Raw genomic sequence first — 13702 nt, 5'->3', positions numbered from 1 at the left:
TTGCAAATATTAGCAACAGAACCAGTATCAAATACCCAGGTGCTACTACGAGCTCTAGTAAGGTACACATCAATAACATGTATATCACATATACCTTTGTTCACCTTGCCATCCTTCTTATCCGCCAAATACTTCGGGCAGTTCCGCTTCCAGTGACCAGTCTGCTTGCAGTAGAAGCACTCAGTTTCAGGCTTAGGTCCAGATTTGGGTTTCTTCTCTTGAGCAGCAATTTGCTTGCTGTTCTTTTTGAAGTTCCCCTTCTTCTTCTTCCCTTTGCCCTTCTTCTTGAAACCAGTGGTCTTGTTGACCATCAACACTTGATGCTCCTTTTTGATTTCTACCTCCGCAGCTTTTAGCATTGCGAAGAGCTCGGGAATAGTCTTATTCATCCCTTGCATATTATAGTTCATCACGAAGCTCTTGTAGCTAGGTGGCAGTGATTGGAGAATTCTGTCAATGACGCAATCATCTGGAAGATTAACTCCCAATTGAATCAAGTGATTATTATACCCAGACATTTTGAGTATATGCTCACTGACAGAACTGTTCTCCTCCATCTTGCAGCTATATAATTTATTGGAGACTTCATATCTCTCAATCAGGGCATTTGCTTGAAATATTAACTTCAACTCCTGGAACATCTCATATGCTCCATGACGTTCAAAACGTCGTTGAAGTCCCGATTCTAAGCCGTAAAGCATGGCACACTGAACTATCGAGTACTCATCAGCTTTGCTCTGCCAAACGTTCATAACATCTGGTGTTGCTCCAGCAGCAGGCCTGGCACCCAGCGGTGCTTCCAGGATGTAATTCTTCTGTGCAGCAATGAGGATAATCCTCAAGTTACGGACCCAGTCCGTGTAATTGCTACCATCATCTTTCAACTTTGCTTTCTCAAGGAACGCATTAAAATTCAACGGAATAACAGCACGGGCCATCTATCTACAATCAAACATAAACAAGCAAGATATTATCAGGTACTAAGTTCATGATAAATTTAAGTTCAATTATTCATATTACTTAAGAACTCCCACTTAGAAAGACATCCCTCTAATCTTCTAAGTCATTACGTGATCCAAATCAACTAAACCATAACCGATCATCACGTGAAATGGAGTAGTTTTCAATGGTGAACATCGCTATGTTGATCATATCTACTATATGATTCACGCTCGACCTTTCGGTCTCAGTGTTCCGAGGCCATATCTGCATATGCTAGGCTCGTCAAGTTTAACCTGAGTATTCTGCGTGTGCAAAACTGGCTTGCACCCGTTGTAGATGGACGTAGAGCTTATCACACCCGATCATCACGTGGTGTCTGGGCACGACGAACTTTGGCAACGGTGCATACTCAGGGAGAACACTTTTATCTTGAAATTTAGTGAGAGATCATCTTATAATGCTACCGTCAATCAAAGCAAGATAAGATGCATAAAAGATAAACATCACATGCAATCAATATAAGTGATATGATATGGTCATCATCATCTTGTGCTTGTGATCTCCATCTCCGAAGCATCGTCATGATCACCATCGTCACCGGCGCGACACCTTGATCACCATCGTAGCATCGTTGTCGTCTCGCCAATCTTATGCTTCCACGACTATCGCTACCGCTTAGTGATAAAGTAAAGCATTACAGCGCAATTGCATTGCATACAATAAAGCGACAAACATATGGCTCCTGCCAGTTGCCGATAACATGGTTACAAAACATGATCATCTCATACAATAAAATTTTAGCATCATGTCTTGACCATATCACATCACAACATGCCCTGCAAAAACAAGTTAGACGTCCTCTACTTTGTTGTTGCAAGTTTTACGTGGCTGCTACGGGCTTAAGCAAGAACCAATCTTACCTACGCATCAAAACCACAACGATAGTTTGTCAAGTTGGTGCTGTTTTAACCTTCGCAAGGACCGGGCGTAGCCACAGTCGGTTCAACTAAAGTTGGAGAAACTGACACCCGCCAGCCACCTGTGTGCAAAGCACGTCGGTAGAACCAGTCTCGCGTAAGCGTACGCGTAATGTCGGTCCGGGCTGCTTCATCCAACAATACCGCCGAACCAAAGTATGACATGCTGGTAAGAAGTATGACTTATATCGCCCACAACTCACTTGTGTTCTACTCGTGCATATAACATCAACACATAAAACCTAGGCTCGGATGCCACTGTTGGGGAACGTAGTAATTTCAAAAAAATTCCTACGCACACGCAAGATCATGGTGATGCATAGCAACGAGGGGAGAGTGTGATCTACGTACCCTTGTAGACCGACAGCGGAAGCGTTATATCAACGCGGTTGATGTAGTCGTACGTCTTCATGATCCGACCGATCCAAGCACCGAAACTACGGCACCTCCAAGTTTCAGCACACGTTCAACTCGATGACGATCCCCGGACTCCGATCCAGCAAAGTGTCGGGGAAGAGTTCCGTCAGAACGACAGCGTGGTGACGATCTTGATGTTCAACTGTCGCAGGGCTTCGCCTAAGCACCACTACAATATTATCGAGGAGTATGGTGGAAGGGGGCACCGCACACGGCTAAGAAAATGATCACGTGGATCAACTTGTGTGTCTAGGGGTGCCCCCTGCCTCTGTATATAAAGGAGCCAAGGGGGGTGCGGCCGGCCCTAGTAGGAGGCGCGCAGGAGGAGTCCTACTCCTACCAGGAGTAGGACTCCCCTCCCTTTCCTTGTCCAAGTAGGAGAGGGGGAAGGAAGGGAGAGAGGAGAGGAAGGAAAGGGGGGGGGCGCCGCCCCTCCCTCCTTGTCCAATTCGGACTAGGGGGAGAGGGGGCGCGCGGCCTGCCCTGGCAGCCCCTCCTCTTCTCCACTTTAGGCCCATGAGGCCCATTAACCCCCCGGGGGGTTCCGGTAACCCCCCGGTACTCCGGTTTTATCCGAAACTTCCCCGGAACATTTCCGGTGTCCGAATATAGCCGTCCAATATATCAATCTTTATGTATCGACCATTTCGAGACTCCTCGTTATGTCCGCGATCATATCCGGGACTCTGAACCAACTTCGGTACATCAAAACTCATAAACTCATAATATAACTGTCATCGAAACCTTAAGCGTGCAGACCCTACGGGTTCGAGAACAATGTAGACATGAACGAGACATGTCTCCGGTTAATAACCAATAGCGGAACCTGGATGCTCATATTGGCTCCCACATATTCTACGAAGATCTTTATCGGTCAGACCGCATAACAACATACTTGTTCCCTTTGTCATCGGTATGTTACTTGCCCGAGATTCGATCGTCGGTATATCAATACCTAGTTCAATCTCGTTACCGGCAAGTCTCTTTACTCGTTCCGTAATACATCATCTCGCAACTAACTCATTTAGTTACATTGCTTGCAAGGCTTAGGTGATGTGCATTACCGAGAGGGCCCAGAGATACCTCTCCGACAATCGAAGTGACAAATCCTAATCTCGAAATATGCCAACCCAGCATGTACCTTTGGAGACACCTGTAGAGCTCCTTTATAATCACCCAGTTACGTTGTGACATTTGGTAGCACACAAAGTGTTCCTCCGGTAAACGGGAGTTGCATAATCTCATAGTCATAGGAACATGTATAAGTCATGAAGAAAGCAATAGCAACATACTAAACGATCGAGTGCTAAGCTAACGGAATGGGTCAAGTCAATCACATCATTCTCCTAATGATGTGATCCCGTTAATCAAATAAAAACTCTTTGTCTATGGTTAGGAAACATAACCATCTTTGATTAACGAGCTAGTCAAGTAGAGGCATACTAGTGACACTCTGTTTGTCTATGTATTCACACATGTATTATGTTTCCGGTTAATACAATTCTAGCATGAATAATAAACATTTATCATGAAATAAGGAAATAAATAATAACTTTATTATTGCCTCTAGGGCATATTTCCTTCACTTACTACCCAGTTTTATTGCATTAGATCAATCCTCAAACCATTGCATGAATAGGATCTGATTAATATGTGGGTTTTGGGAAGTAGATGAGGTAGTACCTATTACCTGTTTTATTAGCAAACCCTGGGAGTTACTTCTACGTTTGCTTATGCCATGCTATGCTTGTAGACGTGGATTGGGTTTGAGTGTATCCATGACAGATGTGAGAATGTTAATTAATGGTTCAACTTAAGGTGGCAATTTTAATACACATCGGGTGGATTGAGGCACCTGGGTATTCCAGCGATTGCCTGTTGTTTTTCTTTATGGGCCACCACCCAGGCTCAAAGGGAATCATGAGATGATTCATACTAGAAACTTCCGTGTGCAGCTACAAGCTATTATGGGCTCTAGCATAGTTGACTAAGTCGTGCGAATTCTTACAGTGGTAGACTAGCAGATGTAGGGGAAAGTAGGTGTAACGGTCTACCCGATCGTAAGGTGCTAGCGCTTCTGAAAGACTATGTCTCGGTCATCCATTTCTAAAACATCATGTAGTGCGAGAATCCCAACGGAGGAGATCGAGTCTTGTGGGGAAAAGTGCACAAACCTCTGTAGAGTGTATAAACCAATCATGGTTAGCCGTTTCCCCGGTTATGGACGTTTTGAGTATCTAGTACATGGATTATCATGTGAATCTCATCATGTGACTTTAATTAATTTTGTGGGGTTTTAATGATGATGTTTAATTGAGATTGAGAGGGTGTCTACGCTCTCAATGTTTAACAACCACCATAATTGTTAAATAAAAATTTATTCCTTTGCAGTAGGGAAAAACTGGCTTTACGCAAAACTGTAACCATAGAGCTTTCCACCAGCCATATATGCATGTAGTATAGCCTATTTCTATTCACTACTGTCTATGTGTTACATTGCCAGCATATTCCATGTGCCGACCCGTTTTCGGGCTGCAACTTCATGTTGCAGACTTTTCAGACGACGAGTAAGGAGCCTTAGGTCATGGTTCTATACTCAGTGATGCCGTTGGAGTTGATGGACTCACTTATCTTCCCAGCCTTCCGCTGTTATCGTTATTAGATGGCCTTAAGCCATATTATTTTTGTAATAAGTTCTCTTTTGAGATACTCGATGTAATAAGTGTGTGATTGCTACTTTGTTATAAATCCTTCAAGTACTGTGCGTGTCAGCATTACTGATCCAGGGATGACACTGAAGCACACAGATCGGACCGTTTGAGGTCTGGTCGCTACAAGATGGTATCAGAGCACACGCTGACTGTAGGACACGACCACTAAGATAAAGACCTATATCATAATCCTCTTCTCATTTCTGACTTCTCATCTTTTCTACTCTTTTAGGATGGCGGATGCAAGGAACAAGTTCACACAACCGGATGAAGATACACCCTTTGGACGCCACCTGAAGGAAGTCACTAAGTACCTGAACATCGGAGTACCAAGCTTCACCGGGACCTACAACGCCACTTTACCCGAAGAGGAGCGCTGGATGATTCAAGTTCAAGTCCCAGGAAGGACGTTTGCGCCAGTCACCAAGCCCATAGAGTTTTTCTTTGATGCACCAACCTGGAGTCTAGGAAAGAGCATGGCAGCCCACATCGCCATGGGACGTATTGGAGAAGTTTACTGCAATGATCTCAAGGATACTATCTACCAGATTTGTGGGTGCCGAGATGAGCAATGGGAGATGATCAGCACCAGGAAGGATAGATCAATCGCAGCTTTTATCCAGGAGTTAAACCAGCACATTCGACGTCAGGAGAACCAGATGTGCGCCGGCATGATAGATCTGAAGAAGGGGATGACAAGAATCACAGAGCTGGAGGAAGAACTCAAGGCTACACGTGAAGATTATGAGGAGGAAATCGTCGTACTAGTGGAGAAGAATGACAACCTGATTAAGAAGATCGGAATATTCATGGGAGACCCCACACTAGTAGAAGAAGACGAAGAACCCAAGGAGATTCGCCCGGAAGACTACATCATCATCGACAACACCGACTCTGACCTGAGCGATGATGACTATGAAGACGAAGCTGGAGCATATATCATGGAGTCTGCAACCGAAGAATATTTCTAGTAGACCACCACATCAGTAGTAGTATTCCACCATGTAAATAGAGTAGTCCAAGCACTTTTGCGATAGTTAGACCGATTGTATGACTTGATTGATTGATTGAGTGAAATGTTTGTGTTTGTCTCATGTGCATATGGGTAGTGTTTTCTCATTAGACCTCATTCTATTCTAATCTCTCCCCTCTAAATCCATCAGATGCCTCCGAGACGTGACAATGGATTTGCATTTCCACCGGAGCTCACTCAGTTGATCCAGCAGCAGAATGCGTTGATGCAGTTGCTAGTCGAGAATTAGAATTAGGGGAACAACAACAACAACCCACCACCACCACCACCTGTTGATCACTTAACTCGTTTCCTTAGACTGAATCCGCCGGTGTTCTCCAGTAGCACCAAGCCTATAGTAGCAGATGATTGGCTCCGCAAGATTGGAAGGGAGTTAACCACTACAGGATGTACTGACGCTGAGAAGGTGCGTTTTGCCGCACATCAGTTGGATGGACCAGCAGCATCATGGTGGGAGAATTACAATGTCACCTACCCTATAGCCATGGTGACATGGGACCAATTTCAGCAGGCTTTCTGTACAACCCATGTTTCAGCAGGAGCTATGGCCATGAATAAGCGTGAGTTTCGTAACTTGCGCCAAGGAGGACGGACAGTTGGCCAATACGTGGATGACTTTAGTAAGTTAGCACGTTATGCCCCGGATGATGTTGCTACGGATGCAGCCAAGCAGGAGAAGTTTCTGGAGGGACTGAATGATGAGTTGAGCATGCAGTTGATGGTAGCAACTTTCAACAACTACCAGGAGTTGGTAGATCATGCTCTAATGATTGAAGGGAAGCAGCAACAGATTGAGAACCGCAAGAGGAAGTATGGACAAGGGAAATACAATTCAGGAGCTCAGAAGAAGCCACGTTTTACCCCAAAAACGGGAGGACATTTTCAGCATACCCATGGAGGAGGGAGTTCGCATAATCATAATGGCCCCAAGAATGGTAATGGGAATGGGGGGAGCAACAGTCAGAATCGTACCAACCCATCAACCCTAGCCAAGAGAGACCTAAGCCAAGTCACTTGTTATAAGTGTCAGAAGACCGGACATTATGCCAATGAATGTCCTGAAGCCCAGAATGGAAATGGCAATGGAAGCTCTGGGAAGAAGCCGAACCCTTTCAACAGGGGACAGGTGAACCACGTTAACGTGGAGGAGGTTGAAGCCCAGCCAGATGCAGTAATAGGTAAGTTTTTGGTTAAGTCATTTACTGCAATCGTTCTTTTTGATACTGGTGCATCGCATTCATACATATCAAGGGGATTCGTGGATAAGTATAAACTGCCCACCAAGGTTCTTAGAACACCTATGTTAGTAAGCTCACCAGGAGCGGAGTATATGGCCAGTAAAGGATATTTTCAAGTGCCATTGAGTATAGGTAGGAATGTGTTTCCCTCGGATTTAATCATTTTGGAATCACAAGATTTGGATGTAATTCTGGGTATGGATTTGCTATCGATGTATGGAGGAAACATCGATTGCGCCAGTAAGTCTTTTTTGCTTACCACCCCAGAGGGAAGAATGATCAAGTATGTATCACGGCATGTGCCGAATAGGACTCAAGTAAATTCCTTATCAGGAGTTGTACAGGAGGAGGTACCGGTGGTAATGGATTTTCCGGATGTATTTCCAGAAGAGTTGCCAGGCATGCCATCGGATAGAGACATTGAGTTTTTGATTGAGCTTTTGCCAGGCACAGGACCAATATCTAAGAGACTGTATAGAATGCCTGCAAAGGATTTGGAGGAGATTAAGAAGCAGATTAAGGAGTTACTGGATAAGGGATATATTCGCCCAAGTTCGTCACCTTGAGGATCACCAGTACTTCTAGTGGAAAAGAAGGATGGATCGTTAAGGATGGTTGTTGATTATCGAGGATTGAATGAGGTGACGACCAAGAATAAGTACCCATTGCCGATGATAAATGATTTGTTTGACCAATTGCAAGGAGCTAAGGTATTTTTCAAGATCGATTTGCGATCAGGATACCACCAGTTGAAGATTCGAGAGCAGGACATACCTAAGACAGCTTTTACCACAAGGTATGGACTGTATGAGTATACCATTATGTCATTTGGCCTGACTAACGCACCTGCTTATTTTATGAACATGATGAACAAATTGTTTATGGAGTTTTTGGATAAGTTCGTCGTAGTGTTCATTGATGATATACTGGTTTACTCGAAGAATGAAGAAGAACATAAAGAACATTTTTGTTTGGTACTTGGTAAGCTCAGAGAACATCAGTTATACGCCAAGTTCAACAAATGTGAGTTTTGGTTGAAGGAAGTTGGATTCCTCGGACATGTTATATCCGGAGAAGGAGTAGCCGTAGATCCCACCAAGGTTGTCACTATGACAAATTGGGAAGCCCCAACAACAGTTGGAGAGATCCGGAGTTCTCTTGGACTCGCAGGATACTACCGGAGGTTCATTGAAAATTTCTCGAAAATTGGAAAACCTATGACGGAGTTGTTGAAGAAGGATACAAAGTTCAAATGGACTAAGGAATGTGAGGCCAGTTTCTAGGAGTTGAAGAAACGTTTGGTTACATCGCCAGTGTTGATTCTGCCAGATCGGCGCAAGGATTATGAAGTATATTGCGACGCTTCACGTCGAGGACTTGGAGTAGTGCTTATGTAGGAGGGAAGAGTTGTTTCATATGCCTCACGACAGCTTAAGCCCTATGAATTGAATTATGCTACACACGACTTGGAGTTAACAGCCGTAGTGCCCGCATTAAAGACGTGGAGACATTTTCTCATCGGAAACCATTGTGAGGTATACACGGATCACAAAAGTTTGAAATACATCTTCACGCAGAAGGAGTTGAATCTCAGGCAAAGGAGATGGTTGGAGCTCATCAAGGATTATGATATGAGATTACATTATCATCCCGGAAAGGCTAACGTAGTAGCTGACGCATTGAGCCGCAAGAGCCATGTCAACACACTAATGACCAGAGAGTTACCAAAGGAGTTAGCCGAGGATCTTCGTGAGCTATGTTTGGAGATAGTTCTGAGAGGCTATGTAGCAGCATTGGAGATTCAGTCTACTCTGACGGATAAGATCAGAGAAGCTTAGAAGACCGACAAGGAGATTGCCACCATAAAGGAGAAGATGAGCAAGGGAAAAGTAAAGGATTTCGTGAGGATGAATACGATACCTTATGGTTTGAGGACCGCGTTTATGTGCCTAATGACCCGGAGATCAGAAAGCTAATTCTACAAGAGGCCCATGATTCGCCGTACTCGATTCACCCAGGAAATACCAAGATGTATTTGGATTTGAAAGACACTTTCTGGTGGACCGGAATGAAGAAGGATATTACAGAGTATGTAGCAGTTTGTGATGTATGTCAGAGAGTAAAGGCAGAGCATCAGAAGCCAGCAGGATTGCTACAGCCATTGCCGATACCCGAATGGAAGTGGGATAAGCTAGGCATGGATTTTATCACGGGATTACCCAGGACCCGTTCAGGCTATGACTCGATATGGGTTGTAGTCGATCGCTTGACGAAGGTGGCTCATTTCATCCCAGTGAAGACCACTTACACCAGTGCTAAGTTGGCAAAGATATACATGACCAGGATCGTATATCTGCATGGAGTTCCGAGGAGCATTGTATCAGATAGAGGAACACAGTTTACCTCAAAGTTCTGGAATCAGTTGCACGAAACTTTGGGTACCAGACTAGAGTTCAGTACAGCTTTTCATCCGCAGACCGGTGGACAGACCGAGAGAGTCAATCAGATTTTGGAGGATATGCTGAGAGCTTGTGCGCTAGATTATGAATCTAGTTGGGATGACAACTTGCCATATGCGGAGTTCTCTTACAACAACAGTTATCAATCCAGTTTGAAGATGGCCCCTTTTGAAGCCTTGTACGGAAGAAGGTGCAGAACACCATTGTCGTGGGACGAAGTTGGAGACCGCCAGTTATTTGGACCAGATTTGATTAAGGAGTCTGAACATAAGGTGAAATTGATTCGCGATAGGCTCAAGGTAGCCCAGTCCAGGCAGAAGACTATGCAGATTCTAAACGCAAGGAGATAGTTTACGAAGCCGGAGATAGAGTTTATCTTCGTGTATCTCCACTTCGAGGAGTTAAGCGCTTTGGAGTTAAGGGAACACTACTAGATATCCCAATATAACCGAGGGTTGAATCACCATCGAATATTAAAGTTCACCATCGGCTAAGACTATAACCGACGGTGTACCGTCGGAAATCTCCCGTCGGTGATGCTTGGTCGGCCATTATTACAATAGCCGAGGGTACTGTCGATTATCATCTTCGCCTACGGTTCAAAGCCGACGGTGACCCGTCGGTCATGTCTTGCTCATCAGCTGTCTCGCCATGTGTCGACGACGCAGATAACCGACCGTTCCCCATCAGTTATGTATTTGCCAGCAGTTTTTCTCTCCCGTCAGTATTGACATGGTTGACAATATATTAGTACCGTCGGGTTTAGCTATAGCCGAGAGTGTGCCTAACACCATCAGGATTAATAAAGGTTGACGGTCTGCATACACTGTGGGACATTGTTGTCGCCAAGTGGTCCTCATACACCATCAATTTGTATAATTACCGAGAGTTTGTCCATCTATATACTTTAATTATGCTGGCAATTATCACTTACATAGGCATATTATAAATCTAAGCATTTCAGAATTATTGCACAAAGTGCAAATATCACAATCACGAGATACTTCGCAGTGCAATATATTTGACCAAGTGACAAAAGATGAATTATGTTTTGCACAATCTCATAATGTATCGAAAGCACAACAAGAGTTGCATCCAAATAACATTAAATATTAATGATTCATCGAAAGAAAGAAAGAAAGAAAGAGGAAATAGTGACTACATAATTTTACAAAAACATCAAACACCATGAAGGCTCCAGCTTGAGAACTTCAGTTGGTTGAATCACATGGAGAAATATGTTCTACTCCTTGGCCTCATATTATGCTCACCAGCATAGATATCGCTCCCATCATTGCGACTACCTCCAACATTGCTTCCCATTCTCTACAAGTTATCAAACGTTTTGTGAGAAACATGAAGACAGTGATCATAAGAAGGGATAACCAATTGAAATAATCTGGAGATGGCAAGACAAGTCAGACAAATATGCAAACGAAAATATAGCGCTGTAAGGAGGACGAGTGGACAACAAGTACTGCCAATCTACTTAGATTTTGACAAACAGATTCACACAGAACATATAAGTTATAGTTTGACACCACAACACCAGCAGATTATAATCTGGACACTTAACTATTTGACAAGTGTAACTTCTTCCAAGCAAAATAGGACAAGTAACTCTTCCAATCTGATATGAAATTTGGGACAAGAAAAGAAGATAGTACATATGAAATTTGCGACAAGAAAAGAAGAAAGTATAGACAAGAAAGCTGAAGCAAGCACTGCACCAATCCTATCTTTCGCTGCGCATGCAGGAGTAATGAACCATAGACAAATCAGTAACCTGAAGAATACTGAAGTGGCACCCTTCGTCAAAGCCATTGGTTAATCTTAGGCAATGGCACCCTTGCCTGCATGTATACATTGATAAGTGAAGACTTCCTAATTGTTGTATGGTTTCAAGACAAACTAGAAGAGGTACTTCCTGCACAACAGTCTCCATCCGCAAGTTAAAAGACCAAGTATAAAGGAATTGGAACATTTCCAGTTTGCATGAAGTAACTGGAACAATGAGACATGGTTTTTCAACTGATGCAAGTCTGGAAAAAAATAGAGATGACATTACATATTGCATTAATTTTTTTGTGCATTCCAAATGAAAAAAAAACAAGAAAATGCTACTATAGATGACCTGCTAGAATAAAAGAACCCACATTTTCTAATGGAGGGAGTACATAATGTGCATCTATGAACCACTAAAATATTCATATAATCCATTGGCTCGTCTAGCATTTGGCAAAAAATACATTGACGCGCCAAAACTACTCTGCTAGTACACTTGGTAATAATTTAGACCAATCTATTATATTATTAAAACGATAAAAAACGAACGGTGATGATTTGAAGCTCTAAAGTTAAGTTAATTCAAGGGCCTAGATTCGACAATATATATGCTACACGTATACCAGTTGGTCACCTGCGTGTGTACCAATGCAAAAGGAAAATAGAATCTGATTTCTATCAAGGAGACAGACGTAGAATAATAGCACGCGTGTGAGTAAAGTAAAGAGGAAAGGAGAGTACGACATGGACACGTTGATTTCCATCGCAAGCGGCCGTAGTTCTATTGGTGACTATTAAAAACTAGGTGTAGTGAACGTACGTATTTGTACACAAGTTTTATTCCGGATGCAAAGCTATTAACGCATGTCTGTTTGGAAATTTAGATCGGACCCAAAAGACAGCTAGCCACGTCAAGAGAAAAAAAGCTAGCTAGCCAACACATCTGTGTTTGAATCAAGTTTTATTCCGGATGCAAAGCTATCAACGCATGGCTGTTTGGAAATTTAGGTCGGACCCAAAAGCCAGCTAGCCACGTCAAGAGAAAAAAAAAGCTAGCTAGCTAACACATTTGTGTTTGAATCGGAAGCGAGCTTGCTCGGCAATGTTGTCCGTGTTTCATGTTATGATATAATTGCTTATCCCATCGATTAATTAACACAGAAATTTCATATGCCTCCGAAAATAGCTAAATCTCAAATATATTTTATATGCAACAAATTCTAATTTTTTTGATTTATGCATGAGTGTGTTGCATGTGATGACATCATTGCCTTTGTCTATTAATTAACAAGCTTACAAATTGATGTTCATATGTCTATAATTTTCTTTACAATTATAAATTAACATTTTAATATATATATATATGTCAATAATAAATTTTACAATTATAAATTAACATTTCAATATATATATATATATATATATATATATAATGGCACTATTCTAATCCTAAGATTAAAATAACTATTTAGATCACAGCCAGCCGGCCCGACTGCTCCCTCCCGAACTCCCGAATCGGTACAGTGCATGAAAAAAACGATCTCCACCCACCCCACCCCCTGACCGCTCCCCCAAGATCCCACTTCGATCCCCCACGATCCCTGATCCCCACCTTCCCCGCCACCCTCCACAACCGCCGGCGGCGCACCTCCCGCTGCCGCCCACCCCGGCCCCATCGTCGCCCCACCCCCCAAAACGCGATGTGCCTCCCGCCGCGAGCCGCTCGGCCCCGTCGCTGCCCTCCTACCACAACGCGCCTCCCGCCGCCGGCCGCTCGGCCCCGTCGGCACCGCCGCCGCCGCCGCGCCCACAACTGAAGCTGCCGCCCTCGCCCCGCCCCCAACCACTGTCGCCACCACCTCAGATCCGGCCGCCATCACCTACCATGCAAGCCCCCACATAGGATCTGGTAACCATTGCTGCCTCCGCGCGCCGCCGGTGTGGATCCGGAAACCACGGTCGTCCATGCATGCGGACGGTGGGCTCTGCTTCCCAGCAGTGCGCCTTCTCCGCGCTAACACCGCCAGTGGCTCAACACCATCTTGCCCGGCCTCCTGTTCTCCACCGCCAGCCACTGGCGTCATGCCGGACCCAATCCATGTTGGTGCACCAGTCCTGCACGACGCCCGTCCTCCTGGGC

This window comes from Triticum urartu, chromosome 3A, assembly GCF_056163025.1.
Source record: "Triticum urartu cultivar PI428250 chromosome 3A, HENAU_Tu73, whole genome shotgun sequence".
In the NCBI taxonomy this organism is placed as follows: Eukaryota; Viridiplantae; Streptophyta; class Magnoliopsida; order Poales; family Poaceae; genus Triticum; species Triticum urartu.
Note: the sequence above shows the minus strand (reverse complement) of the source record.